This window comes from Eschrichtius robustus, chromosome 16, assembly GCF_028021215.1.
Source record: "Eschrichtius robustus isolate mEscRob2 chromosome 16, mEscRob2.pri, whole genome shotgun sequence".
NCBI lineage: Eukaryota > Metazoa > Chordata > Mammalia > Artiodactyla > Eschrichtiidae > Eschrichtius > Eschrichtius robustus.
This window is the reverse complement of record NC_090839.1, coordinates 32,392,211-32,418,963: the sequence shown is the minus strand read 5'-3', so window position 1 is coordinate 32,418,963 and position 26,753 is coordinate 32,392,211.

Below are 26,753 nucleotides of genomic sequence, written 5' to 3'. Positions count from 1 at the left end.
CCGTCCAAATCTTCTGCTGCGTTTGAGTCCCAGGAAGCAACTGGGTTCGTTGGCTTTAAGGCTGTGAACGTGCAGTGGTAATGGCAAAGCCCTGCCCGGATCGCTCGACAGCTCTCATTTGTACAGCATTCTAACGGCCTCAGGAACGCCGTTCCAAGCAACCTTACACTCCATGCTGGCGTAGCCAGGGAGGCATTTGGATTCTTCTGAGAAACACCACTGTGCCTCACAAGTGAAACCTGTGGGCTCCCATATACGTCTCCCTACGGCAGTCGGAAGCTACATGTTTAGCTCCAGCCTGAAAACAACGGACAGCTTTACCTGTGACAATGCTGGACTTCTGGCACCATCCTTATTCACCAAGGCCTAACTTTTGCCCGGCAGGGGAATGCTCTTCTGCTCGTACAGCACTCACCACGTGAAAACCCTTTCTTTGCAGAAAGAAGCAGTCTTTCCCCAGTAGTAGAGAGGTAGGCAGAATCTTCAGATAAACCTGCTGTGTCATCAAGCTTGAAAGTCGGACACCGATGGGAACGTTCGTATTCTCCTGCAATGGAAGCCACTTGCTTTGGGCTTCACAGCTGCCTGAACAGCCCTAGGGGCCCAACTTCTCCTCACTGCAGGATTGTCGCTGTGGGCCAAGGCTGCGTTCTCCTAATGGCTATAATGTGTTGGCAATTGCTTTCTAGAAACTCATCCAACCGCACTCCAGATTCAGCTCCATACAAATGAAATGTGACCTAAGTCCTCAGGGTAAGGTCCAGTGTTTCACATCAGCAGAGTTGAGTGTGCAGTGGTAGCCACGAAGCCATACTCTGAAAAGGAGTGCCATAACTCTGCTATGCCCCTGGGGACACATAGGGCAGTGTATCGTGCACCAGGTTCTCATGATGACCACTGTATGCTAGAAGAGAGGCCGCTGGCTTTGAGGAACCCTAGGCGAAGTAGGTTCCAGGAAGCAATCTTCACATTCATAGCAAGGGCAAAGTACTCCTTTCTGGGATGCCTTGGCAGAGAGTTCCAGTCGTCAAAAGGCCTCGCGAAAGCAACGCCTGGCAGAATCTCTTTGCAAGTGGATCGTCCTCAGTGACTGAAACAGAACTGCCCTGTTACTGCACAATGTGCTTGTGATTCAGTCTGGAACACAGGATAGCAGCCTCCCAGTAGCGAAAGCTAACCTATGCATCCAGCCTGAAGACCAGTGCATGCTTCACACTTCACACTGTTAAGTATGTGCAAGAGCCATGGTCACCGATGCCTACATAAGGTACTGAAATACTTACCCATTTCATCCTATGCAGAGGTCCCTGTGCCCACAGGAACTCCATGGAAGAGCCCTGTGGGTCCCTGTGTTTCCTTGGTAGTCAGAAACTACTGAGGATAACCTTATGAGCTCAAGTTTGAAACCGGGCAACCGTGGCCAAACCTTCATTTCGTCCGTGGTAGGCGAGACAGGTGCGGTTTGAAAGCTGCCTGAAAATCACTCTTGCTGCCCATCTTCTCTTTGCTGCCTGACAGCATCACGAAAGAACTTGAGTGTAATCGTATGAGGCATGCTGGTCTCCGTTCCTTGCTGGGAGCTCCTCTAGCAGCACACTGGAACCTTCCGGCCTAGGACTGGCACCCCTGTGCTCAAGTAAAAGTCCAGATTTCTCCCTTAGTAAGCTTAGCTTTGCCCTAGTAGCGAAGCAGCATGTCTTAAAGGAAGGCTGCAACAGTGTTACGTATTTCACGACTCATTGTGCACTCTCCTTGGTTGTACCATCTGTGAAAGGGCACTGAATGCCGTCCAAATCTTCTGCTGCACTTGAGTCCCAGGAAGCAACTAGGTTCGTTGGCTTTAAGGCTGTGAAGGTGCAGCGGTAATGGCAAAGCCCTGCCCGGATCGCTCGACAGCTCTCATTTGTACAGCATTCTAACGGCCTCAGCAACCCCGATCCAAGCAGCCTTACATTCCATGCTGGCGTAGCCAGGGAGGCATTTGGATTCTTCTGAGAAACACCACTGTGCCTCACAAGTGAAACCTGTGGGCTCCCAAATACGTCTCCCTACGGCAGTCTGAAGCTATATGTTTAGCTCCAGCCTGAAAACAACGGACAGCTTTACCTGTGACAATGCTGGACTTCTGGCACCATCCTTATTCACCAAGGCCTAACTTTTGCCCGGCAGGGGAATGCTCTTCTGCTCGTACAGCACTCACCACGTGAAAACCTTTCTTTGCAGAAAGAAGCAGTCTTTCCCCAGTAGTAGAGAGGTAGGCAGAATCTTCAGATAAACCTGCTGTGTCATCAAGCTTGAAAGTCGGACACCGATGGGAACGTTCGTATTCTCCTGCAATGGAAGCCACTTGCTTTGGGCTTCACAGCTGCCTGAACAGCCCTAGGGGCCCAACTTCTCCTCACTGCAGGATTGTCGCTGTGGGCCAAGGCTGCGTTCTCCTAATGGCTATAATGTGTTGGCAATTGCTTTCTAGAAACTCATCCAACTGCACTCCAGATTCAGCTCCATACAAATGAAATGTGACCTAAGTCCTCAGGGTAAGGTCCAGTGTTTCACATCAGCAGAGTTGAGTGTGCAGTGGTAGCCACGAAGCCATACTCTGAAAAGGAGTGCCATAACTCTGCTATGCCCCTGGGGACACATAGGGCAGTGTATCGTGCACCAGGTTCTCATGATGACCACTGTATGCTAGAAGAGAGGCCGCTGGCTTTGAGGAACCCTAGGCGAAGTAGGTTCCAGGAAGCAATCTTCACATTCATAGCAAGGGCAAAGTACTCCTTTCTGGGATGCCTTGGCAGAGAGTTCCAGTCGTCAAAAGGCCTCGCGAAAGCAACGCCTGGCAGAATCTCTTTGCAAGTGGATCGTCCTCAGTGACTGAAACAGAACTGCCCTGTTACTGCACAATGTGCTTGTGATTCAGTCTGGAACACAGGATAGCAGCCTCCCAGTAGCGAAAGCTAACCTATGCATCCAGCCTGAAGACCAGTGCATGCTTCACACTTCACACTGTTAAGTATGTGCAAGAGCCATGCTCACCGATGCCTACATAAGGTACTGAAATACTTACCCATTTCATCCTATGCAGAGGTCCCTGTGCCCACAGGAACTCCATGGAAGAGCCCTGTGGGTCCCGTGTGTTTCCTTGAGGTAGTCAGAAACTACTGAGGATAACCTTATGAGCTCAAGTTTGAAACCGGGCAACCGTGGCCAAACCTTCATTTCGTCCGTGGTAGGCGAGACAGGTGCGGTTTGAAAGCTGCCTGAAAATCACTCTTGCTGCCCATCTTCTCTTTGCTGCCTGACAGCATCACGAAAGAACTTGAGTGTAATCGTATGAGGCATGCTGGTCTCCGTTCCTTGCTGGGAGCTCCTCTAGCAGCACACTGGAACCTTCCGGCCTAGGACTGGCACCCCTGTGCTCAAGTAAAAGTCCAGATTTCTCCCTTAGTAAGCTTAGCTTTGCCCTAGTAGCGAAGCAGCATGTCTTAAAGGAAGGCTGCAACAGTGTTACGTATTTCACGACTCATTGTGCACTCACCTTGGTTGTACCATCTGTGAAAGGGCACTGAATGCCGTCCAAATCTTCTGCTGCGCTTGAGTCCCAGGAAGCAAGTAGGTTCGTTGGCTTTAAGGCTGTGAAGGTGCAGCTGTAATGGCAAAGCCCTGCCCGGATCGCTCGACAGCTCTCATTTGTACAGCATTCTAACGGCCTCAGCAACCCCGATCCAAGCAGCCTTACATTCCATGCTGGCGTAGCCAGGGAGGCATTTGGATTCTTCTGAGAAACACCACTGTGCCTCACAAGTGAAACCTGTGGGCTCCCAAATACGTCTCCCTACGGCAGTCTGAAGCTATATGTTTAGCTCCAGCCTGAAAACAACGGACAGCTTTACCTGTGACAATGCTGGACTTCTGGCACCATCCTTATTCACCAAGGCCTAACTTTTGCCCGGCAGGGGAATGCTCTTCTGCTCGTACAGCACTCACCACGTGAAAACCCTTTCTTTGCAGAAAGAAGCAGTCTTTCCCCAGTAGTAGAGAGGTAGGCAGAATCTTCAGATAAACCTGCTGTGTCATCAAGAATGAAAGTCGGACACCGATGGGAACGTTCGTATTCTCCTGCAATGGAAGCCACTTGCTTTGGGCTTCACAGCTGCCTGAACAGCCCTAGGGGCCCAACTTCTCCTCACTGCAGGATTGTCGCTGTGGGCCAAGGCTGCGTTCTCCTAATGGCTATAATGTGTTGGCAATTGCTTTCTAGAAACTCATCCAACTGCACTCCAGATTCAGCTCCATACAAATGAAATCTGACGTAAGTCCTCAGGGTAAGGTCCAGTGTTTCACATCAGCAGAGTTGAGTGTGCAGTGGTAGCCACGAAGCCATACTCTGAAAAGCAGTGCCATAACTCTGCTAAGCCCCTGGGGACACATAGGGCAGTGTATCGAGCACCAGGTTCTCATGATGACCACTGTATGCTAGAAGAGAGGCCGCTGGCTTCTGAGGAACCCTAGGCGAAGTAGGTTCCGGGAAGCACTCTTCACATTCATAGCAAGGGCAAAGTACTCCTTTCTGGGATGCCTTGGCAGAGAGTTCCAGTCGTCAAAAGGCCTCGCGAAAGCAACGCCTGGCAGAATCTCTTTGCAAGTGGATCGTCCTCAGTGACTGAAACAGAACTGCCCTGTTACTGCACAATGTGCTTGTGATTCAGTCTGGAACACAGGATAGCAGTCTCCCAGTAGCGAAAGCTAACCTTTGCATCCAGCCTGAAGACCAGTACATGCTTCACACTTCACACTGTTAAGTATGTGCAAGAGCCATGGTCACCGATGCCTACATAAGGTACTGAAATACTTACCCATTTCATCCTATGCAGAGGTCCCTGTGCCCACAGGAACTCCATGGAAGAGCCCTGTGGGTCCCGTGTGTTTCCTTGAGGTAGTCAGAAACTACTGAGGATACCTTATGAGCTCATGTTTGAAACCGGGCAACCGTGGCCAAACCTTCATTTCGTCTGTTGTAGGCGAGACAGGTGCGGTTTGAAAGCTGCCTGAAAATCACTCTTGCTGCCCATCTTCTCTTTGCTGCCTGACAGCATCACGAAAGAACTTGAGTGTAATCGTATGAGGCATGCTGGTCTCCGTTCCTTGCTGGGAGCTCCTCTATCAGCACACTGGAACCTGCCGGCATAGGACTGGCACCCCTGTGCTCAAGTAAAAGTCCAGATTTCTCCCTTAGTAAGCTTAGCTTTGCCCTAGTAGCGAAGCAGCATGTCTTAAAGGAAGGCTGCAACAGTGTTACGTATTTCACGACTCATTGGGCACTCACCTTGGTTGTAACATCTGTGAAAGGGCACTGAATGCCGTCCAAATCTTCTGCTGCGTTTGAGTCCCAGGAAGCAACTGGGTTCGTTGGCTTTAAGGCTGTGAACGTGCAGTGGTAATGGCAAAGCCCTGCCCGGATCGCTCGACAGCTCTCATTTGTACAGCATTCTAACGGCCTCAGGAACGCCGTTCCAAGCAACCTTACACTCCATGCTGGCGTAGCCAGGGAGGCATTTGGATTCTTCTGAGAAACACCACTGTGCCTCACAAGTGAAACCTGTGGGCTCCCAAATACGTCTCCCTACGGCAGTCTGAAGCTATATGTTTAGCTCCAGCCTGAAAACAACGGACAGCTTTACCTGTGACAATGCTGGACTTCTGGCACCATCCTTATTCACCAAGGCCTAACTTTTGCCCGGCAGGGGAATGCTCTTCTGCTCGTACAGCACTCACCACGTGAAAACCCTTTCTTTGCAGAAAGAAGCAGTCTTTCCCCAGTAGTAGAGAGGTAGGCAGAATCTTCAGATAAACCTGCTGTGTCATCAAGCTTGAAAGTCGGACACCGATGGGAACGTTCGTATTCTCCTGCAATGGAAGCCACTTGCTTTGGGCTTCACAGCTGCCTGAACAGCCCTAGGGGCCCAACTTCTCCTCACTGCAGGATTGTCGCTGTGGGCCAAGGCTGCGTTCTCCTAATGGCTATAATGTGTTGGCAATTGCTTTCTAGAAACTCATCCAACTGCACTCCAGATTCAGCTCCATACAAATGAAATGTGACCTAAGTCCTCAGGGTAAGGTCCAGTGTTTCACATCAGCAGAGTTGAGTGTGCAGTGGTAGCCACGAAGCCATACTCTGAAAAGGAGTGCCATAACTCTGCTATGCCCCTGGGGACACATAGGGCAGTGTATCGTGCACCAGGTTCTCATGATGACCACTGTATGCTAGAAGAGAGGCCGCTGGCTTTGAGGAACCCTAGGCGAAGTAGGTTCCAGGAAGCAATCTTCACATTCATAGCAAGGGCAAAGTACTCCTTTCTGGGATGCCTTGGCAGAGAGTTCCAGTCGTCAAAAGGCCTCGCGAAAGCAACGCCTGGCAGAATCTCTTTGCAAGTGGATCGTCCTCAGTGACTGAAACAGAACTGCCCTGTTACTGCACAATGTGCTTGTGATTCAGTCTGGAACACAGGATAGCAGCCTCCCAGTAGCGAAAGCTAACCTATGCATCCAGCCTGAAGACCAGTGCATGCTTCACACTTCACACTGTTAAGTATGTGCAAGAGCCATGCTCACCGATGCCTACATAAGGTACTGAAATACTTACCCATTTCATCCTATGCAGAGGTCCCTGTGCCCACAGGAACTCCATGGAAGAGCCCTGTGGGTCCCGTGTGTTTCCTTGAGGTAGTCAGAAACTACTGAGGATAACCTTATGAGCTCAAGTTTGAAACCGGGCAACCGTGGCCAAACCTTCATTTCGTCCGTGGTAGGCGAGACAGGTGCGGTTTGAAAGCTGCCTGAAAATCACTCTTGCTGCCCATCTTCTCTTTGCTGCCTGACAGCATCACGAAAGAACTTGAGTGTAATCGTATGAGGCATGCTGGTCTCCGTTCCTTGCTGGGAGCTCCTCTAGCAGCACACTGGAACCTTCCGGCCTAGGACTGGCACCCCTGTGCTCAACTAAAAGTCCAGATTTCTCCCTTAGTAAGCTTAGCTTTGCCCTAGTAGCGAAGCAGCATGTCTTAAAGGAAGGCTGCAACAGTGTTACGTATTTCACGACTCATTGTGCACTCACCTTGGTTGTACCATCTGTGAAAGGGCACTGAATGCCGTCCAAATCTTCTGCTGCGCTTGAGTCCCAGGAAGCAAGTAGGTTCGTTGGCTTTAAGGCTGTGAAGGTGCAGCTGTAATGGCAAAGCCCTGCCCGGATCGCTCGACAGCTCTCATTTGTACAGCATTCTAACGGCCTCAGCAACCCCGATCCAAGCAGCCTTACATTCCATGCTGGCGTAGCCAGGGAGGCATTTGGATTCTTCTGAGAAACACCACTGTGCCTCACAAGTGAAACCTGTGGGCTCCCAAATACGTCTCCCTACGGCAGTCTGAAGCTATATGTTTAGCTCCAGCCTGAAAACAACGGACAGCTTTACCTGTGACAATGCTGGACTTCTGGCACCATCCTTATTCACCAAGGCCTAACTTTTGCCCGGCAGGGGAATGCTCTTCTGCTCGTACAGCACTCACCACGTGAAAACCCTTTCTTTGCAGAAAGAAGCAGTCTTTCCCCAGTAGTAGAGAGGTAGGCAGAATCTTCAGATAAACCTGCTGTGTCATCAAGAATGAAAGTCGGACACCGATGGGAACGTTCGTATTCTCCTGCAATGGAAGCCACTTGCTTTGGGCTTCACAGCTGCCTGAACAGCCCTAGGGGCCCAACTTCTCCTCACTGCAGGATTGTCGCTGTGGGCCAAGGCTGCGTTCTCCTAATGGCTATAATGTGTTGGCAATTGCTTTCTAGAAACTCATCCAACTGCACTCCAGATTCAGCTCCATACAAATGAAATCTGACGTAAGTCCTCAGGGTAAGGTCCAGTGTTTCACATCAGCAGAGTTGAGTGTGCAGTGGTAGCCACGAAGCCATACTCTGAAAAGCAGTGCCATAACTCTGCTAAGCCCCTGGGGACACATAGGGCAGTGTATCGAGCACCAGGTTCTCATGATGACCACTGTATGCTAGAAGAGAGGCCGCTGGCTTCTGAGGAACCCTAGGCGAAGTAGGTTCCGGGAAGCACTCTTCACATTCATAGCAAGGGCAAAGTACTCCTTTCTGGGATGCCTTGGCAGAGAGTTCCAGTCGTCAAAAGGCCTCGCGAAAGCAACGCCTGGCAGAATCTCTTTGCAAGTGGATCGTCCTCAGTGACTGAAACAGAACTGCCCTGTTACTGCACAATGTGCTTGTGATTCAGTCTGGAACACAGGATAGCAGTCTCCCAGTAGCGAAAGCTAACCTTTGCATCCAGCCTGAAGACCAGTACATGCTTCACACTTCACACTGTTAAGTATGTGCAAGAGCCATGGTCACCGATGCCTACATAAGGTACTGAAATACTTACCCATTTCATCCTATGCAGAGGTCCCTGTGCCCACAGGAACTCCATGGAAGAGCCCTGTGGGTCCCTGTGTTTCCTTGGTAGTCAGAAACTACTGAGGATAACCTTATGAGCTCAAGTTTGAAACCGGGCAACCGTGGCCAAACCTTCATTTCGTCTGTTGTAGGCGAGACAGGTGCGGTTTGAAAGCTGCCTGAAAATCACTCTTGCTGCCCATCTTCTCTTTGCTGCCTGACAGCATCACGAAAGAACTTGAGTGTAATCGTATGAGGCATGCTGGTCTCCGTTCCTTGCTGGGAGCTCCTCTATCAGCACACTGGAACCTGCCGGCATAGGACTGGCACCCCTGTGCTCAAGTAAAAGTCCAGATTTCTCCCTTAGTAAGCTTAGCTTTGCCCTAGTAGCGAAGCAGCATGTCTTAAAGGAAGGCTGCAACAGTGTTACGTATTTCACGACTCATTGGGCACTCACCTTGGTTGTAACATCTGTGAAAGGGCACTGAATGCCGTCCAAATCTTCTGCTGCGTTTGAGTCCCAGGAAGCAACTGGGTTCGTTGGCTTTAAGGCTGTGAACGTGCAGTGGTAATGGCAAAGCCCTGCCCGGATCGCTCGACAGCTCTCATTTGTACAGCATTCTAACGGCCTCAGGAACGCCGTTCCAAGCAACCTTACACTCCATGCTGGCGTAGCCAGGGAGGCATTTGGATTCTTCTGAGAAACACCACTGTGCCTCACAAGTGAAACCTGTGGGCTCCCAAATACGTCTCCCTACGGCAGTCTGAAGCTATATGTTTAGCTCCAGCCTGAAAACAACGGACAGCTTTACCTGTGACAATGCTGGACTTCTGGCACCATCCTTATTCACCAAGGCCTAACTTTTGCCCGGCAGGGGAATGCTCTTCTGCTCGTACAGCACTCACCAAGTGAAAACCCTTTCTTTGCAGAAAGAAGCAGTCTTTCCCCAGTAGTAGAGAGGTAGGCAGAATCTTCAGATAAACCTGCTGTGTCATCAAGCTTGAAAGTCGGACACCGATGGGAACGTTCGTATTCTCCTGCAATGGAAGCCACTTGCTTTGGGCTTCACAGCTGCCTGAACAGCCCTAGGGGCCCAACTTCTCCTCACTGCAGGATTGTTGCTGTGGGCCAAGGCTGCGTTCTCCTAATGGCTATAATGTGTTGGCAATTGCTTTCTAGAAACTCATCCAACTGCACTCCAGATTCAGCTCCATACAAATGAAATGTGACCTAAGTCCTCAGGGTAAGGTCCAGTGTTTCACATCAGCAGAGTTGAGTGTGCAGTGGTAGCCACGAAGCCATACTCTGAAAAGGAGTGCCATAACTCTGCTATGCCCCTGGGGACACATAGGGCAGTGTATCGTGCACCAGGTTCTCATGATGACCACTGTATGCTAGAAGAGAGGCCGCTGGCTTTGAGGAACCCTAGGCGAAGTAGGTTCCAGGAAGCAATCTTCACATTCATAGCAAGGGCAAAGTACTCCTTTCTGGGATGCCTTGGCAGAGAGTTCCAGTCGTCAAAAGGCCTCGCGAAAGCAGCGCCTGGCAGATTCTCTTTGCAAGTGGATCGTCCTCAGTGACTGAAACAGAACTGCCCTGTTACTGCACAATGTTCTTGTGATTCAGTCTGGAACACAGGATAGCAGCCTCCCAGTAGCGAAAGCTAACCTATGCATCCAGCCTGAAGACCAGTACATGCTTCACACTTCACACTGTTAAGTATGTGCAAGAGCCATGGTCACCGATGCCTACATAAGGTACTGAAATACTTACCCATTTCATCCTATGCAGAGGTCCCTGTGCCCACAGGAACTCCATGGAAGAGCCCTGTGGGTCCCGTGTGTTTCCTTGAGGTAGTCAGAAACTACTGAGGATAACCTTATGAGCTCAAGTTTGAAACCGGGCAACCGTGGCCAAACCTTCATTTCGTCCGTGGTAGGCGAGACAGGTGCGGTTTGAAAGCTGCCTGAAAATCACTCTTGCTGCCCATCTTCTCTTTGCTGCCTGACAGCATCACGAAAGAACTTGAGTGTAATCGTATGAGGCATGCTGGTCTCCGTTCCTTGCTGGGAGCTCCTCTAGCAGCACACTGGAACCTTCCGGCCTAGGACTGGCACCCCTGTGCTCAACTAAAAGTCCAGATTTCTCCCTTAGTAAGCTTAGCTTTGCCCTAGTAGCGAAGCAGCATGTCTTAAAGGAAGGCTGCAACAGTGTTACGTATTTCACGACTCATTGTGCACTCACCTTGGTTGTACCATCTGTGAAAGGGCACTGAATGCCGTCCAAATCTTCTGCTGCGCTTGAGTCCCAGGAAGCAACTAGGTTCGTTGGCTTTAAGGCTGTGAAGGTGCAGCTGTAATGGCAAAGCCCTGCCCGGATCGCTCGACAGCTCTCATTTGTACAGCATTCTAACGGCCTCAGCAACCCCGATCCAAGCAGCCTTACATTCCATGCTGGCGTAGCCAGGGAGGCATTTGGATTCTTCTGAGAAACACCACTGTGCCTCACAAGTGAAACCTGTGGGCTCCCAAATACGTCTCCCTACGGCAGTCTGAAGCTATATGTTTAGCTCCAGCCTGAAAACAACGGACAGCTTTACCTGTGACAATGCTGGACTTCTGGCACCATCCTTATTCACCAAGGCCTAACTTTTGCCCGGCAGGGGAATGCTCTTCTGCTCGTACAGCACTCACCACGTGAAAACCCTTTCTTTGCAGAAAGAAGCAGTCTTTCCCCAGTAGTAGAGAGGTAGGCAGAATCTTCAGATAAACCTGCTGTGTCATCAAGCTTGAAAGTCGGACACCGATGGGAACGTTCGTATTCTCCTGCAATGGAAGCCACTTGCTTTGGGCTTCACAGCTGCCTGAACAGCCCTAGGGGCCCAACTTCTCCTCACTGCAGGATTGTCGCTGTGGGCCAAGGCTGCGTTCTCCTAATGGCTATAATGTGTTGGCAATTGCTTTCTAGAAACTCATCCAACTGCACTCCAGATTCAGCTCCATACAAATGAAATCTGACGTAAGTCCTCAGGGTAAGGTCCAGTGTTTCACATCAGCAGAGTTGAGTGTGCAGTGGTAGCCACGAAGCCATACTCTGAAAAGGAGTGCCATAACTCTGCTATGCCCCTGGGGACACATAGGGCAGTGTATCGTGCACCAGGTTCTCATGATGACCACTGTATGCTAGAAGAGAGGCCGCTGGCTTTGAGGAACCCTAGGCGAAGTAGGTTCCAGGAAGCAATCTTCACATTCATAGCAAGGGCAAAGTACTCCTTTCTGGGATGCCTTGGCAGAGAGTTCCAGTCGTCAAAAGGCCTCGCGAAAGCAACGCCTGGCAGAATCTCTTTGCAAGTGGATCGTCCTCAGTGACTGAAACAGAACTGCCCTGTTACTGCACAATGTGCTTGTGATTCAGTCTGGAACACAGGATAGCAGCCTCCCAGTAGCGAAAGCTAACCTATGCATCCAGCCTGAAGACCAGTACATGCTTCACACTTCACACTGTTAAGTATGTGCAAGAGCCATGGTCACCGATGCCTACATAAGGTACTGAAATACTTACCCATTTCATCCTATGCAGAGGTCCCTGTGCCCACAGGAACTCCATGGAAGAGCCCTGTGGGTCCCGTGTGTTTCCTTGAGGTAGTCAGAAACTACTGAGGATAACCTTATGAGCTCAAGTTTGAAACCGGGCAACCGTGGCCAAACCTTCATTTCGTCCGTGGTAGGCGAGACAGGTGCGGTTTGAAAGCTGCCTGAAAATCACTCTTGCTGCCCATCTTCTCTTTGCTGCCTGACAGCATCATGAAAGAACTTGAGTGTAATCGTATGAGGCATGCTGGTCTCCGTTCCTTGCTGGGAGCTCCTCTAGCAGCACACTGGAACCTTCCGGCCTAGGACTGGCACCCCTGTGCTCAAGTAAAAGTCCAGATTTCTCCCTTAGTAAGCTTAGCTTTGCCCTAGTAGCGAAGCAGCATGTCTTAAAGGAAGGCTGCAACAGTGTTACGTATTTCACGACTCATTGTGCACTCACCTTGGTTGTACCATCTGTGAAAGGGCACTGAATGCCGTCCAAATCTTCTGCTGCGCTTGAGTCCCAGGAAGCAACTAGGTTCGTTGGCTTTAAGGCTGTGAAGGTGCAGCTGTAATGGCAAAGCCCTGCCCGGATCGCTCGACAGCTCTCATTTGTACAGCATTCTAACGGCCTCAGCAACCCCGATCCAAGCAGCCTTACATTCCATGCTGGCGTAGCCAGGGAGGCATTTGGATTCTTCTGAGAAACACCACTGTGCCTCACAAGTGAAACCTGTGGGCTCCCAAATACGTCTCCCTACGGCAGTCGGAAGCTATATGTTTAGCTCCAGCCTGAAAACAACGGACAGCTTTACCTGTGACAATGCTGGACTTCTGGCACCATCCTTATTCACCAAGGCCTAACTTTTGCCCGGCAGGGGAATGCTCTTCTGCTCGTACAGCACTCACCACGTGAAAACCCTTTCTTTGCAGAAAGAAGCAGTCTTTCCCCAGTAGTAGAGAGGTAGGCAGAATCTTCAGATAAACCTGCTGTGTCATCAAGCTTGAAAGTCGGACACCGATGGGAACGTTCGTATTCTCCTGCAATGGAAGCCACTTGCTTTGGGCTTCACAGCTGCCTGAACAGCCCTAGGGGCCCAACTTCTCCTCACTGCAGGATTGTCGCTGTGGGCCAAGGCTGCGTTCTCCTAATGGCTATAATGTGTTGGCAATTGCTTTCTAGAAACTCATCCAACTGCACTCCAGATTCAGCTCCATACAAATGAAATCTGACGTAAGTCCTCAGGGTAAGGTCCAGTGTTTCACATCAGCAGAGTTGAGTGTGCAGTGGTAGCCACGAAGCCATACTCTGAAAAGGAGTGCCATAACTCTGCTATGCCCCTGGGGACACATAGGGCAGTGTATCGTGCACCAGGTTCTCATGATGACCACTGTATGCTAGAAGAGAGGCCGCTGGCTTTGAGGAACCCTAGGCGAAGTAGGTTCCAGGAAGCAATCTTCACATTCATAGCAAGGGCAAAGTACTCCTTTCTGGGATGCCTTGGCAGAGAGTTCCAGTCGTCAAAAGGCCTCGCGAAAGCAACGCCTGGCAGAATCTCTTTGCAAGTGGATCGTCCTCAGTGACTGAAACAGAACTGCCCTGTTACTGCACAATGTGCTTGTGATTCAGTCTGGAACACAGGATAGCAGCCTCCCAGTAGCGAAAGCTAACCTATGCATCCAGCCTGAAGACCAGTACATGCTTCACACTTCACACTGTTAAGTATGTGCAAGAGCCATGCTCACCGATGCCTACATAAGGTACTGAAATACTTACCCATTTCATCCTATGCAGAGGTCCCTGTGCCCACAGGAACTCCATGGAAGAGCCCTGTGGGTCCCGTGTGTTTCCTTGAGGTAGTCAGAAACTACTGAGGATAACCTTATGAGCTCAAGTTTGAAACCGGGCAACCGTGGCCAAACCTTCATTTCGTCCGTGGTAGGCGAGACAGGTGCGGTTTGAAAGCTGCCTGAAAATCACTCTTGCTGCCCATCTTCTCTTTGCTGCCTGACAGCATCACGAAAGAACTTGAGTGTAATCGTATGAGGCATGCTGGTCTCCGTTCCTTGCTGGGAGCTCCTCTAGCAGCACACTGGAACCTTCCGGCCTAGGACTGGCACCCCTGTGCTCAAGTAAAAGTCCAGATTTCTCCCTTAGTAAGCTTAGCTTTGCCCTAGTAGCGAAGCAGCATGTCTTAAAGGAAGGCTGCAACAGTGTTACGTATTTCACGACTCATTGTGCACTCACCTTGGTTGTACCATCTGTGAAAGGGCACTGAATGCCGTCCAAATCTTCTGCTGCGCTTGAGTCCCAGGAAGCAACTAGGTTCGTTGGCTTTAAGGCTGTGAAGGTGCAGCTGTAATGGCAAAGCCCTGCCCGGATCGCTCGACAGCTCTCATTTGTACAGCATTCTAACGGCCTCAGCAACCCCGATCCAAGCAGCCTTACATTCCATGCTGGCGTAGCCAGGGAGGCATTTGGATTCTTCTGAGAAACACCACTGTGCCTCACAAGTGAAACCTGTGGGCTCCCAAATACGTCTCCCTACGGCAGTCTGAAGCTATATGTTTAGCTCCAGCCTGAAAACAACGGACAGCTTTACCTGTGACAATGCTGGACTTCTGGCACCATCCTTATTCACCAAGGCCTAACTTTTGCCCGGCAGGGGAATGCTCTTCTGCTCGTACAGCACTCACCACGTGAAAACCCTTTCTTTGCAGAAAGAAGCAGTCTTTCCCAGTAGTAGAGAGGTAGGCAGAATCTTCAGATAAACCTGCTGTGTCATCAAGAATGAAAGTCGGACACCGATGGGAACGTTCGTATTCTCCTGCAATGGAAGCCACTTGCTTTGGGCTTCACAGCTGCCTGAACAGCCCTAGGGGCCCAACTTCTCCTCACTGCAGGATTGTCGCTGTGGGCCAAGGCTGCGTTCTCCTAATGGCTATAATGTGTTGGCAATTGCTTTCTAGAAACTCATCCAACTGCACTCCAGATTCAGCTCCATACAAATGAAATCTGACGTAAGTCCTCAGGGTAAGGTCCAGTGTTTCACATCAGCAGAGTTGAGTGTGCAGTGGTAGCCACGAAGCCATACTCTGAAAAGCAGTGCCATAACTCTGCTAAGCCCCTGGGGACACATAGGGCAGTGTATCGAGCACCAGGTTCTCATGATGACCACTGTATGCTAGAAGAGAGGCCGCTGGCTTCTGAGGAACCCTAGGCGAAGTAGGTTCCGGGAAGCACTCTTCACATTCATAGCAAGGGCAAAGTACTCCTTTCTGGGATGCCTTGGCAGAGAGTTCCAGTCGTCAAAAGGCCTCGCGAAAGCAACGCCTGGCAGAATCTCTTTGCAAGTGGATCGTCCTCAGTGACTGAAACAGAACTGCCCTGTTACTGCACAATGTGCTTGTGATTCAGTCTGGAACACAGGATAGCAGTCTCCCAGTAGCGAAAGCTAACCTTTGCATCCAGCCTGAAGACCAGTACATGCTTCACACTTCACACTGTTAAGTATGTGCAAGAGCCATGCTCACCGATGCCTACATAAGGTACTGAAATACTTACCCATTTCATCCTATGCAGAGGTCCCTGTGCCCACAGGAACTCCATGGAAGAGCCCTGTGGGTCCCGTGTGTTTCCTTGAGGTAGTCAGAAACTACTGAGGATACCTTATGAGCTCATGTTTGAAACCGGGCAACCGTGGCCAAACCTTCATTTCGTCTGTTGTAGGCGAGACAGGTGCGGTTTGAAAGCTGCCTGAAAATCACTCTTGCTGCCCATCTTCTCTTTGCTGCCTGACAGCATCACGAAAGAACTTGAGTGTAATCGTATGAGGCATGCTGGTCTCCGTTCCTTGCTGGGAGCTCCTCTATCAGCACACTGGAACCTGCCGGCATAGGACTGGCACCCCTGTGCTCAAGTAAAAGTCCAGATTTCTCCCTTAGTAAGCTTAGCTTTGCCCTAGTAGCGAAGCAGCATGTCTTAAAGGAAGGCTGCAACAGTGTTACGTATTTCACGACTCATTGGGCACTCACCTTGGTTGTAACATCTGTGAAAGGGCACTGAATGCCGTCCAAATCTTCTGCTGCGTTTGAGTCCCAGGAAGCAACTGGGTTCGTTGGCTTTAAGGCTGTGAACGTGCAGTGGTAATGGCAAAGCCCTGCCCGGATCGCTCGACAGCTCTCATTTGTACAGCATTCTAACGGCCTCAGGAACGCCGTTCCAAGCAACCTTACACTCCATGCTGGCGTAGCCAGGGAGGCATTTGGATTCTTCTGAGAAACACCACTGTGCCTCACAAAGGGAAACCTGTGGGCTCCCAAATACGTCTCCCTACGGCAGTCTGAAGCTATATGTTTAGCTCCAGCCTGAAAACAACGGACAGCTTTACCTGTGACAATGCTGGACTTCTGGCACCATCCTTATTCACCAAGGCCTAACTTTTGCCCGGCAGGGGAATGCTCTTCTGCTCGTACAGCACTCACCAAGTGAAAACCCTTTCTTTGCAGAAAGAAGCAGTCTTTCCCAGTAGTAGAGAGGTAGGCAGAATCTTCAGATAAACCTGCTGTGTCATCAAGCTTGAAAGTCGGACACCGATGGAACGTTCGTATTCTCCTGCAATGGAAGCCACTTGCTTTGGGCTTCACAGCTGCCTGAACAGCCCTAGGGGCCCAACTTCTCCCTCACTGCAGGATTGTCGCTGTGGGCCAAGGCTGCGTTCTCCTAATGGCTATAATGTGTTGGCAATTGCTTTCTAGAAACTCATCAAACTGCACTCCAGATTCAGCTCCATACAAATGAAATGTGACCTAAGTCCTCAGGGTAAGGTCCAGTGTTTCACATCAGCAGAGTTGAGTGTGCAGTGGTAGCCACGAAGCCATACTCTGAAAAGGAGTGCCATAACTCTGCTATGCCCCTGGGGACACATAGGGCAGTGTATCGTGCACCAGGTTCTCATGATGACACTGTATGCTAGAAGAGAGGCCGCTGGCTTTGAGGAACCCTAGGCGAAGTAGGTTCCGGGAAGCAATCTTCACATTCATAGCAAGGCAAAGTACTCCTTTCTGGGATGCCTTGGCAGAGAGGTTCCAGTCGTCAAAAGGCCTCGCGAAAGCAACGCCCTGGCAGAATCTCTTTGCAAGTGGATCGTCCTCAGTGACTGAAAACAGAACTGCCCTGTTACTGCACAATGTGCTTGTGATTCAGTCTGGAACACAGGATAGCAGCCTCCCAGTAGCGAAAGCTAACCTATGCATCCAGCCTGAAGACCAGTACATGCTTCACACTTCACACTGTTAAGTATGTGCAAGAGCCATGCTCACCGATGCCTACATAAGGTACTGAAAATACTTACCCATTTCATCCTATGCAGAGGTCCCTGTGCCCACAGGAACTCCATGGAAGAGCCCTGTGGGTCCCGTGTGTGTTTCCTTGAGGTAGTCAGAAACTACTGAGGATAACCTTATGAGCTCAAGTTTGAAACCGGGCAACCGTGGCCAAACCTTCATTTCGTCCGTGGTAGGCGAGACAGGTGCGGTTTGAAAGCTGCCTGAAAATCACTCTTGCTGCCCATCTTCTCTTTGCTGCCTGACAGCATCACGAAAGAACTTGAGTGTAATCGTATGAGGCATGCTGGTCTCCGTTCCTTGCTGGGAGCTCCTCTAGCAGCACACTGGAACCTTCCGGCCTAGGACTGGCACCCCTGTGCTCAAGTAAAAGTCCAGATTTCTCCCTTAGTAAGCTTAGCTTTGCCCTAGTAGCGAAGCAGCATGTCTTAAAGGAAGGCTGCAACAGTGTTACGTATTTCACGACTCATTGGGCACTCACCTTGGTTGTAACATCTGTGAAAGGGCACTGAATGCCGTCCAAATCTTCTGCTGCGTTTGAGTCCCAGGAAGCAACTGGGTTCGTTGGCTTTAAGGCTGTGAACGTGCAGTGGTAATGGCAAAGCCCTGCCCGGATCGCTCGACAGCTCTCATTTGTACAGCATTCTAACGGCCTCAAGCAACCCCGATCCAAGCAGCCTTACATTCCATGCTGGCGTAGCCAGGGAGGCATTTGGATTCTTCTGGAAACACACTCTGTGCCTCACAAGTGAAACCTGTGGCTCCCAAATACCGTCTCCCTACGGCAGTCTGAAGCTATATGTTTAGCTCCAGCCTGAAAACAACGGACAGCTTTACCTGTGACAATGCTGGACTTCTGGCACCATCCTTATTCACCAAGGGCCTAACTTTTGCCCGGCAGGGGGAATGCTCTTCTGCTCGTACAGCACTCACCACGTGAAACCCCTTTCTTTGCAGAAAGAAGCAGTCTTTCCCCAGTAGTAGAGAGTGTAGGCAGAATCTTCAGATAAACCTGCTGTGTCATCAAGCTTGAAAGTCGGACACCGATGGAACGTTCGTATTCTCCTGCAATGGAAGCCACTTGCTTTGGGCTTCACAGCTGCCTGAACAGCCCTAGGGGCCCAACTTCTCCTCACTGCAGGATTGTCGCTGTGGGGCCAAGGCTGTGTTCTCCTAATGGCTATAATGTGTTGGCAATTGCTTTCTAGAAACTCATCCAACTGCACTCCAGATTCAGCTCCCATACAAATGAATCTGACGTAAGTCCTCAGGGTAAGGTCCATTGTTTCACATCAGCAGAGTTGAGGTGTGCAGTGGTAGCCACGAAGGCCATACTCTGAAAAGGAGTGCCATAACTCTGCTATGCCCCTGGGGACACATAGGGCAGTGTATCGTGCACCAGGTTCTCATGATGACCACTGTATGCTAGAAGAGAGGCCGCTGGCTTTGAGGAACCCTAGGCGAAGTAGGTTCCAGGAAGCAATCTTCACATTCATAGCAAGGGCAAAAGTACTCCTTTCTGGGATGCCTTGGCAGAGAGTTCCAGTCGTCAAAAGGCCTCGCGAAAGCAATGCCTGGCAGAATCTCTTTGCAAGTGGGATCGTCCTCAGTGACTGAAACAGAACTGCCCTGTTACTGCACAATGTGCTTGTGATTCAGTCTGGAACACAGGATAGCAGCCTCCCAGTAGCGAAAGCTAACCTAATGCATCCAGCCTGAAGACCAGTACATGCTTCACACTTCACACTGTTAAGTATGTGCAAGAGCCATGCTCACCGATGCCTACATAAGGTACTGAAATACTTACCCATTTCATCCTATGCAGAGGTCCCTGTGCCCACAGGAACTCCATGGAAGAGCCCTGTGGGTCCCGTGTGTTTCCTTCAGGTAGTCAGAAACTACTGAGGATAACCTTATGAGCTCAAGTTTGAAACGGGCAACCGTGGCCAAACCTTCATTTCGTCCGTGGTAGGCGAGACAGGTGCGGTTTGAAAGCTGCCTGAAAATCACTCTTGCTGCCCATCTTCCTCTTTGCTGCCTGACAGCATCACGAAAGAACTTGAGTGTAATCGTATGAGGCATGCTGGTCTCCGTTCCTTGCTGGGAGCTCCTCTAGCAGCACACTGGAACCTTCCGGCCTAGGACTGGCACCCTGTGCTCAAGTAAAAGTCCAGATTTCTCCCTTAGTATGCTTAGCTTTGCCCTAGTAGCGAAGCAGCATGTCTTAAAGGAAGGCTGCAACAGTGTTACGTATTTCACGACTCATTGTGCACTCACCTTGGTTGTACCATCTGTGAAAGGGCACTGAATGCCGTCCAAATCTTCTGCTGCGCTTGAGTCCCAGGAAGCAACTGGGTTCGTTGGCTTTAAGGCTGTGAACGTGCAGCGGTAATGGCAAAGCCCAGCCCGGATCGCTCGACAGCTCTCATTTGTACAGCATTCTAACGGCCTCAGCAACCCCGATCCAAGCAGCCTTACATTCCATGCTGGCGTAGCCAGGGAGGCATTTGGATTCTTCTGAGAAACACCACTGTGCCTCACAAGTGATACCTGTGGGCTCCCAAATACGTCTCCCTACGGCAGTCGGAAGCTATATGTTTAGCTCCAGCCTGAAAACAACGGACAGCTTTACCTGTGACAATGCTGGACTTCTGGCACCATCCTTATTCACCAAGGCCTAACTTTTTGCCGGGCGGGGGAATGCTCTTCTGCTCGTACAGCACTCACCACGTGAAAACCTTTCTTTGCAGAAAGAAAGCAGTCTTTCCCCAGTAGTAGAGAGGTAGGCAGAATCTTCAGATAAACCTGCTGTGTCATCAAGCTTGAAAGTCGGGACACCAATGGAAGCCACTTGCTTTGGGCTTCACAGCTGCCTGAACAGCCCTAGGGGCCCAACTTCTCCTCACTGCAGGATTGTCGCTGTGGGCCAAGGCTGCGTTCTCCTAATGGCTATAATGTGTTGGCAATTGCTTTCTAGAAACTCATCCAACTGCACTCCAGATTCAGCTCCATACAAATGAAATGTGACCTAAGTCCTCAGGGTAAGGTCCAGTGTTTCACATCAGCAGAGTTGAGTGTGCAGTGGTAGCCACGAAGCCATACTCTGAAAAGGAGTGCCATAACTCTGCTATGCTCCTGGGGACACATAGGGCAGTGTATCGTGCACCAGGTTCTCATGATGACCACTGTATGCTAGAAGAGAGGCCGCTGGCTTTGAGGAACCCTAGGCGAAGTAGGTTCCAGGAAGCAATCTTCACATTCATAGCAAGGGCAAAGTACTCCTTTCTGGGATGCCTTGGCAGAGAGTTCCAGTCGTCAAAAGGCCTCGCGAAAGCAACGCCTGGCAGAATCTCTTTGCAAGTGGATCGTCCTCAGTGACTGAAACAGAACTGCCCTGTTACTGCACAATGTGCTTGTGATTCAGTCTGGAACACAGGATAGCAGCCTCCCAGTAGCGAAAGCTAACCTATGCATCCAGCCTGAAGACCAGTACATGCTTCACACTTCACACTGTTAAGTATGTGCAAGAGCCATGGTCACCGATGCCTACATAAGGTACTGAAATACTTACCCATTTCATCCTATGCAGAGGTCCCTGTGCCCACAGGAACTCCATGGAAGAGCCCTGTGGGTCCCGTGTGTTTCCTTGAGGTAGTCAGAAACTACTGAGGATAACCTTATGAGCTCAAGTTTGAAACCGGGCAACCGTGGCCAAACCTTCATTTCGTCCGTGGTAGGCGAGACAGGTGCGGTTTGAAAGCTGCCTGAAAATCACTCTTGCTGCCCATCTTCTCTTTGCTGCCTGACAGCATCACGAAAGAACTTGAGTGTAATCGTATGAGGCATGCTGGTCTCCGTTCCTTGCTGGGAGCTCCTCTAGCAGCACACTGGAACCTTCCGGCATAGGACTGGCACCCCTGTGCTCAAGTAAAAGTCCAGATTTCTCCCTTAGTAAGCTTAGCTTTGCCCTAGTAGCGAAGCAGCATGTCTTAAAGGAAGGCTGCAACAGTGTTACGTATTTCACGACTCATTGTGCACTCACCTTGGTTGTACCATCTGTGAAAGGGCACTGAATGCCGTCCAAATCTTCTGCTGCGCTTGAGTCCCAGGAAGCAACTGGGTTCGTTGGCTTTAAGGCTGTGAACGTGCAGCGGTAATGGCAAAGCCCAGCCCGGATCGCTCGACAGCTCTCATTTGTACAGCATTCTAACGGCCTCAGCAACCCCGATCCAAGCAGCCTTACATTCCATGCTGGCGTAGCCAGGGAGGCATTTGGATTCTTCTGAGAAACACCACTGTGCCTCACAAGTGAAACCTGTGGGCTCCCAGATACGTCTCCCTACGGCAGTCGGAAGCTATATGTTTAGTTCCAGCCTGAAAACAACGGACAGCTTTACCTGTGACAATGCTGGACTTCTGGGACCATCCAGATTCACCAAGGCCTAACTTTTGCCCGGCGGGGGAATGCTCTTCTGCTCGTACAGCACTCACCACGTGAAAACCTTTCTTTGCAGAAAGAAGCAGTCTTTCCCCAGTAGTAGAGAGGTAGGCAGAATCTTCAGATAAACCTGCTGTGTCATCAAGCTTGAAAGTCGGACACCGATGGGAACGTTCGTATTCTCCTGGAATGGAAGCCACTTGCTTTGGGCTTCACAGCTGCCTGAACATCCCTAGGGGCCCAACTTCTCCTCACTGCAGGATTGTCGCTGTGGGCCAAGGCTGCGTTCTCTTAATGGCTATAATGTGTTGGCAATTGCTTTCTAGAAACTCATCCAACTGCACTCCAGATTCAGCTCCATACAAATGAAATGTGACCTAAGTCCTCAGGGTAAGGTCCAGTGTTTCACATCAGCAGAGTTGAGTGTGCAGTGGTAGCCACGAAGCCATACTCTGAAAAGGAGTGCCATAACTCTGCTATGCCCCTGGGGACACATAGGCAGTGTATCGTGCACCAGGTTCTCATGATGACCACTGTATGCTAGAAGAGAGGCCGCTGGCTTTGAGGAACCCTAGGCGAAGTAGGTTCCAGGAAGAACTCTTCACATTCATAGCAAGGGCAAAGTACTCCTTTCTGGGATGCCTTGGCAGAGAGTTCCAGTCGTCAAAAGTCCTCGCGAAAGCAGCGCCTGGCAGATTCTCTTTGCAAGTGGATCGTCCTCAGTGACTGAAACAGAACTGCCCTGTTACTGCACAATGTGCTTGTGATTCAGTCTGGAACACAGGATAGCAGCCTCCCAGTAGCGAAAGCTAACCTATGCATCCAGCCTGAAGACCAGTACATGCTTCACACTTCACACTGTTAAGTATGTGCAAGAGCCATGGTCAGCGATGCCTACATAAGGTACTGAAATACTTACCCATTTCATCCTATGCAGAGGTCCCTGTGCCCACAGGAACTCCATGGAAGAGCCCTGTGGGTCCCGTGTGTTTCCTTGAGGTAGTCAGAAACTACTGAGGATAACCTTATGAGCTCAAGTTTGAAACCGGGCAACCGTGGCCAAACCTTCATTTCGTCCGTGGTAGGCGAGACAGGTGCGGTTTGAAAGCTGCCTGAAAATCACTCTTGCTGCCCATCTTCTCTTTGCTGCCTGACAGCATCATGAAAGAACTTGAGTGTAATCGTATGAGGCATGCTGGTCTCCGTTCCTTGCTGGGAGCTCCTCTAGCAGCACACTGGAACCTTCCGGCATAGGACTGGCACCCCTGTGCTCAAGTAAAAGTCCAGATTTCTCCCTTAGTAAGCTTAGCTTTGCCCTAGTAGCGAAGCAGCATGTCTTAAAGGAAGGCTGCAACAGTGTTACGTATTTCACGACTCATTGGGCACTCAACTTGGTTGTAACATCTGTGAAAGGGCACTGAATGCCGTCCAAATCTTCTGCTGCGTTTGAGTCCCAGGAAGCAACTGGGTTCGTTGGCTTTAAGGCTGTGAACGTGCAGTGGTAATGGCAAAGCCCTGCCCGGATCGCTCGACAGCTCTCATTTGTACAGCATTCTAACGGCCTCAGGAACGCCGTTCCAAGCAACCTTACACTCCATGCTGGCGTAGCCAGGGAGGCATTTGGATTCTTCTGAGAAACACCACTGTGCCTCACAAGTGAAACCTGTGGGCTCCCATATACGTCTCCCTACGGCAGTCGGAAGCTATATGTTTAGCTCCAGCCTGAAAACAACGGACAGCTTTACCTGTGACAATGCTGGACTTCTGGCACCATCCTTATTCACCAAGGCCTAACTTTTGCCCGGCAGGGGAATGCTCTTCTGCTCGTACAGCACTCACCACGTGAAAACCCTTTCTTTGCAGAAAGAAGCAGTCTTTCCCCAGTAGTAGAGAGGTAGGCAGAATCTTCAGATAAACCTGCTGTGTCATCAAGCTTGAAAGTCGGACACCGATGGGAACGTTCGTATTCTCCTGCAATGGAAGCCACTTGCTTTGGGCTTCACAGCTGCCTGAACAGCCCTAGGGGCCCAACTTCTCCTCACTGCAGGATTGTCGCTGTGGGCCAAGGCTGCGTTCTCCTAATGGCTATAATGTGTTGGCAATTGCTTTCTAGAAACTCATCCAACTGCACTCCAGATTCAGCTCCATACAAATGAAATGTGACCTAAGTCCTCAGGGTAAGGTCCAGTGTTTCACATCAGCAGAGTTGAGTGTGCAGTGGTAGCCACGAAGCCATACTCTGAAAAGGAGTGCCATAACTCTGCTATGCTCCTGGGGACACATAGGGCAGTGTATCGTGCACCAGGTTCTCATGATGACCACTGTATGCTAGAAGAGAGGCCGTTGGCTTTGAGGAACCCTAGGCGAAGTAGGTTCCAGGAAGCAATCTTCACATTCATAGCAAGGGCAAAGTACTCCTTTCTGGGATGCCTTGGCAGAGAGTTCCAGTCGTCAAAAGGCCTCGCGAAAGCAGCGCCTGGCAGATTCTCTTTGCAAGTGGATCGTCCTCAGTGACTGAAACAGAACTGCCCTGTTACTGCACAATGTGCTTGTGATTCAGTCTGGAACACAGGATAGCAGTCTCCCAGTAGCGAAAGCTTTGCATCCAGCCTGAAGACCAGTACATGCTTCACACTTCACACTGTTAAGTATGTGCAAGAGCCATGCTCACCGATGCCTACATAAGGTACTGAAATACTTACCCATTTCATCCTATGCAGAGGTCCCTGTGCCCACAGGAACTCCATGGAAGAGCCCTGTGGGTCCCGTGTGTTTCCTTGAGGTAGTCAGAAACTACTGAGGATAACCTTATGAGCTCAAGTTTGAAACCGGGCAACCGTGGCCAAACCTTCATTTCGTCCGTGGTAGGCGAGACAGGTGCGGTTTGAAAGCTGCCTGAAAATCACTCTTGCTGCCCATCTTCTCTTTGCTGCCTGACAGCATCATGAAAGAACTTGAGTGTAATCGTATGAGGCATGCTGGTCTCCGTTCCTTGCTGGGAGCTCCTCTAGCAGCACACTGGAACCTTCCGGCATAGGACTGGCACCCCTGTGCTCAAGTAAAAGTCCAGATTTCTCCCTTAGTAAGCTTAGCTTTGCCCTAGTAGCGAAGCAGCATGTCTTAAAGGAAGGCTGCAACAGTGTTACGTATTTCACGACTCATTGGGCACTCACCTTGGTTGTACCATCTGTGAAAGGGCACTGAATGCCGTCCAAATCTTCTGCTGCGTTTGAGTCCCAGGAAGCAACTGGGTTCGTTGGCTTTAAGGCTGTGAACGTGCAGTGGTAATGGCAAAGCCCTGCCCGGATCGCTCGACAGCTCTCATTTGTACAGCATTCTAACGGCCTCAGGAACGCCGTTCCAAGCAACCTTACACTCCATGCTGGCGTAGCCAGGGAGGCATTTGGATTCTTCTGTGAAACACCACTGTGCCTCACTAGTGAAACCTGTGGGCTCCCATATACGTCTCCCTACGGCAGTCGGAAGCTATATGTTTAGCTCCAGCCTGAAAACAACGGACAGCTTTACCTGTGACAATGCTGGACTTCTGGCACCATCCTTATTCACCAAGGCCTAAATTTTGCCCGGCAGGGGAATGCTCTTCTGCTCGTACAGCACTCACCACGTGAAAACCCTTTCTTTGCAGAAAGAAGCAGTCTTTCCCCAGTAGTAGAGAGGTAGGCAGAATCTTCAGATAAACCTGCTGTGTCATCAAGCTTGAAAGTCGGACACCGATGGGAACGTTCGTATTCTCCTGCAATGGAAGCCACTTGCTTTGGGCTTCACAGCTGCCTGAACAGCCCTAGGGGCCCAACTTCTCCTCACTGCAGGATTGTCGCTGTGGGCCAAGGCTGCGTTCTCCTAATGGCTATAATGTGTTGGCAATTGCTTTCTAGAAACTCATCCAACTGCACTCCAGATTCAGCTCCATACAAATGAAATGTGACCTAAGTCCTCAGGGTAAGGTCCAGTGTTTCACATCAGCAGAGTTGAGTGTGCAGTGGTAGCCACGAAGCCATACTCTGAAAAGGAGTGCCATAACTCTGCTATGCTCCTGGGGACACATAGGGCAGTGTATCGTGCACCAGGTTCTCATGATGACCACTGTATGCTAGAAGAGAGGCCGTTGGCTTTGAGGAACCCTAGGCGAAGTAGGTTCCAGGAAGCAATCTTCACATTCATAGCAAGGGCAAAGTACTCCTTTCTGGGATGCCTTGGCAGAGAGTTCCAGTCGTCAAAAGGCCTCGCGAAAGCAACGCCTGGCAGAATCTCTTTGCAAGTGGATCGTCCTCAGTGACTGAAACAGAACTGCCCTGTTACTGCACAATGTGCTTGTGATTCAGTCTGGAACACAGGATAGCAGCCTCCCAGTAGCGAAAGCTAACCTATGCATCCAGCCTGAAGACCAGTACATGCTTCACACTTCACACTGTTAAGTATGTGCAAGAGCCATGCTCACCGATGCCTACATAAGGTACTGAAATACTTACCCATTTCATCCTATGCAGAGGTCCCTGTGCCCACAGGAACTCCATGGAAGAGCCCTGTGGGTCCCGTGTGTTTCCTTGAGGTAGTCAGAAACTACTGAGGATAACCTTATGAGCTCAAGTTTGAAACCGGGCAACCGTGGCCAAACCTTCATTTCGTCCGTGGTAGGCGAGACAGGTGCGGTTTGAAAGCTGCCTGAAAATCACTCTTGCTGCCCATCTTCTCTTTGCTGCCTGACAGCATCACGAAAGAACTTGAGTGTAATCGTATGAGGCATGCTGGTCTCCGTTCCTTGCTGGGAGCTCCTCTAGCAGCACACTGGAACCTTCCGGCCTAGGACTGGCACCCCTGTGCTCAAGTAAAAGTCCAGATTTCTCCCTTAGTAAGCTTAGCTTTGCCCTAGTAGCGAAGCAGCATGTCTTAAAGGAAGGCTGCAACAGTGTTACGTATTTCACGACTCATTGT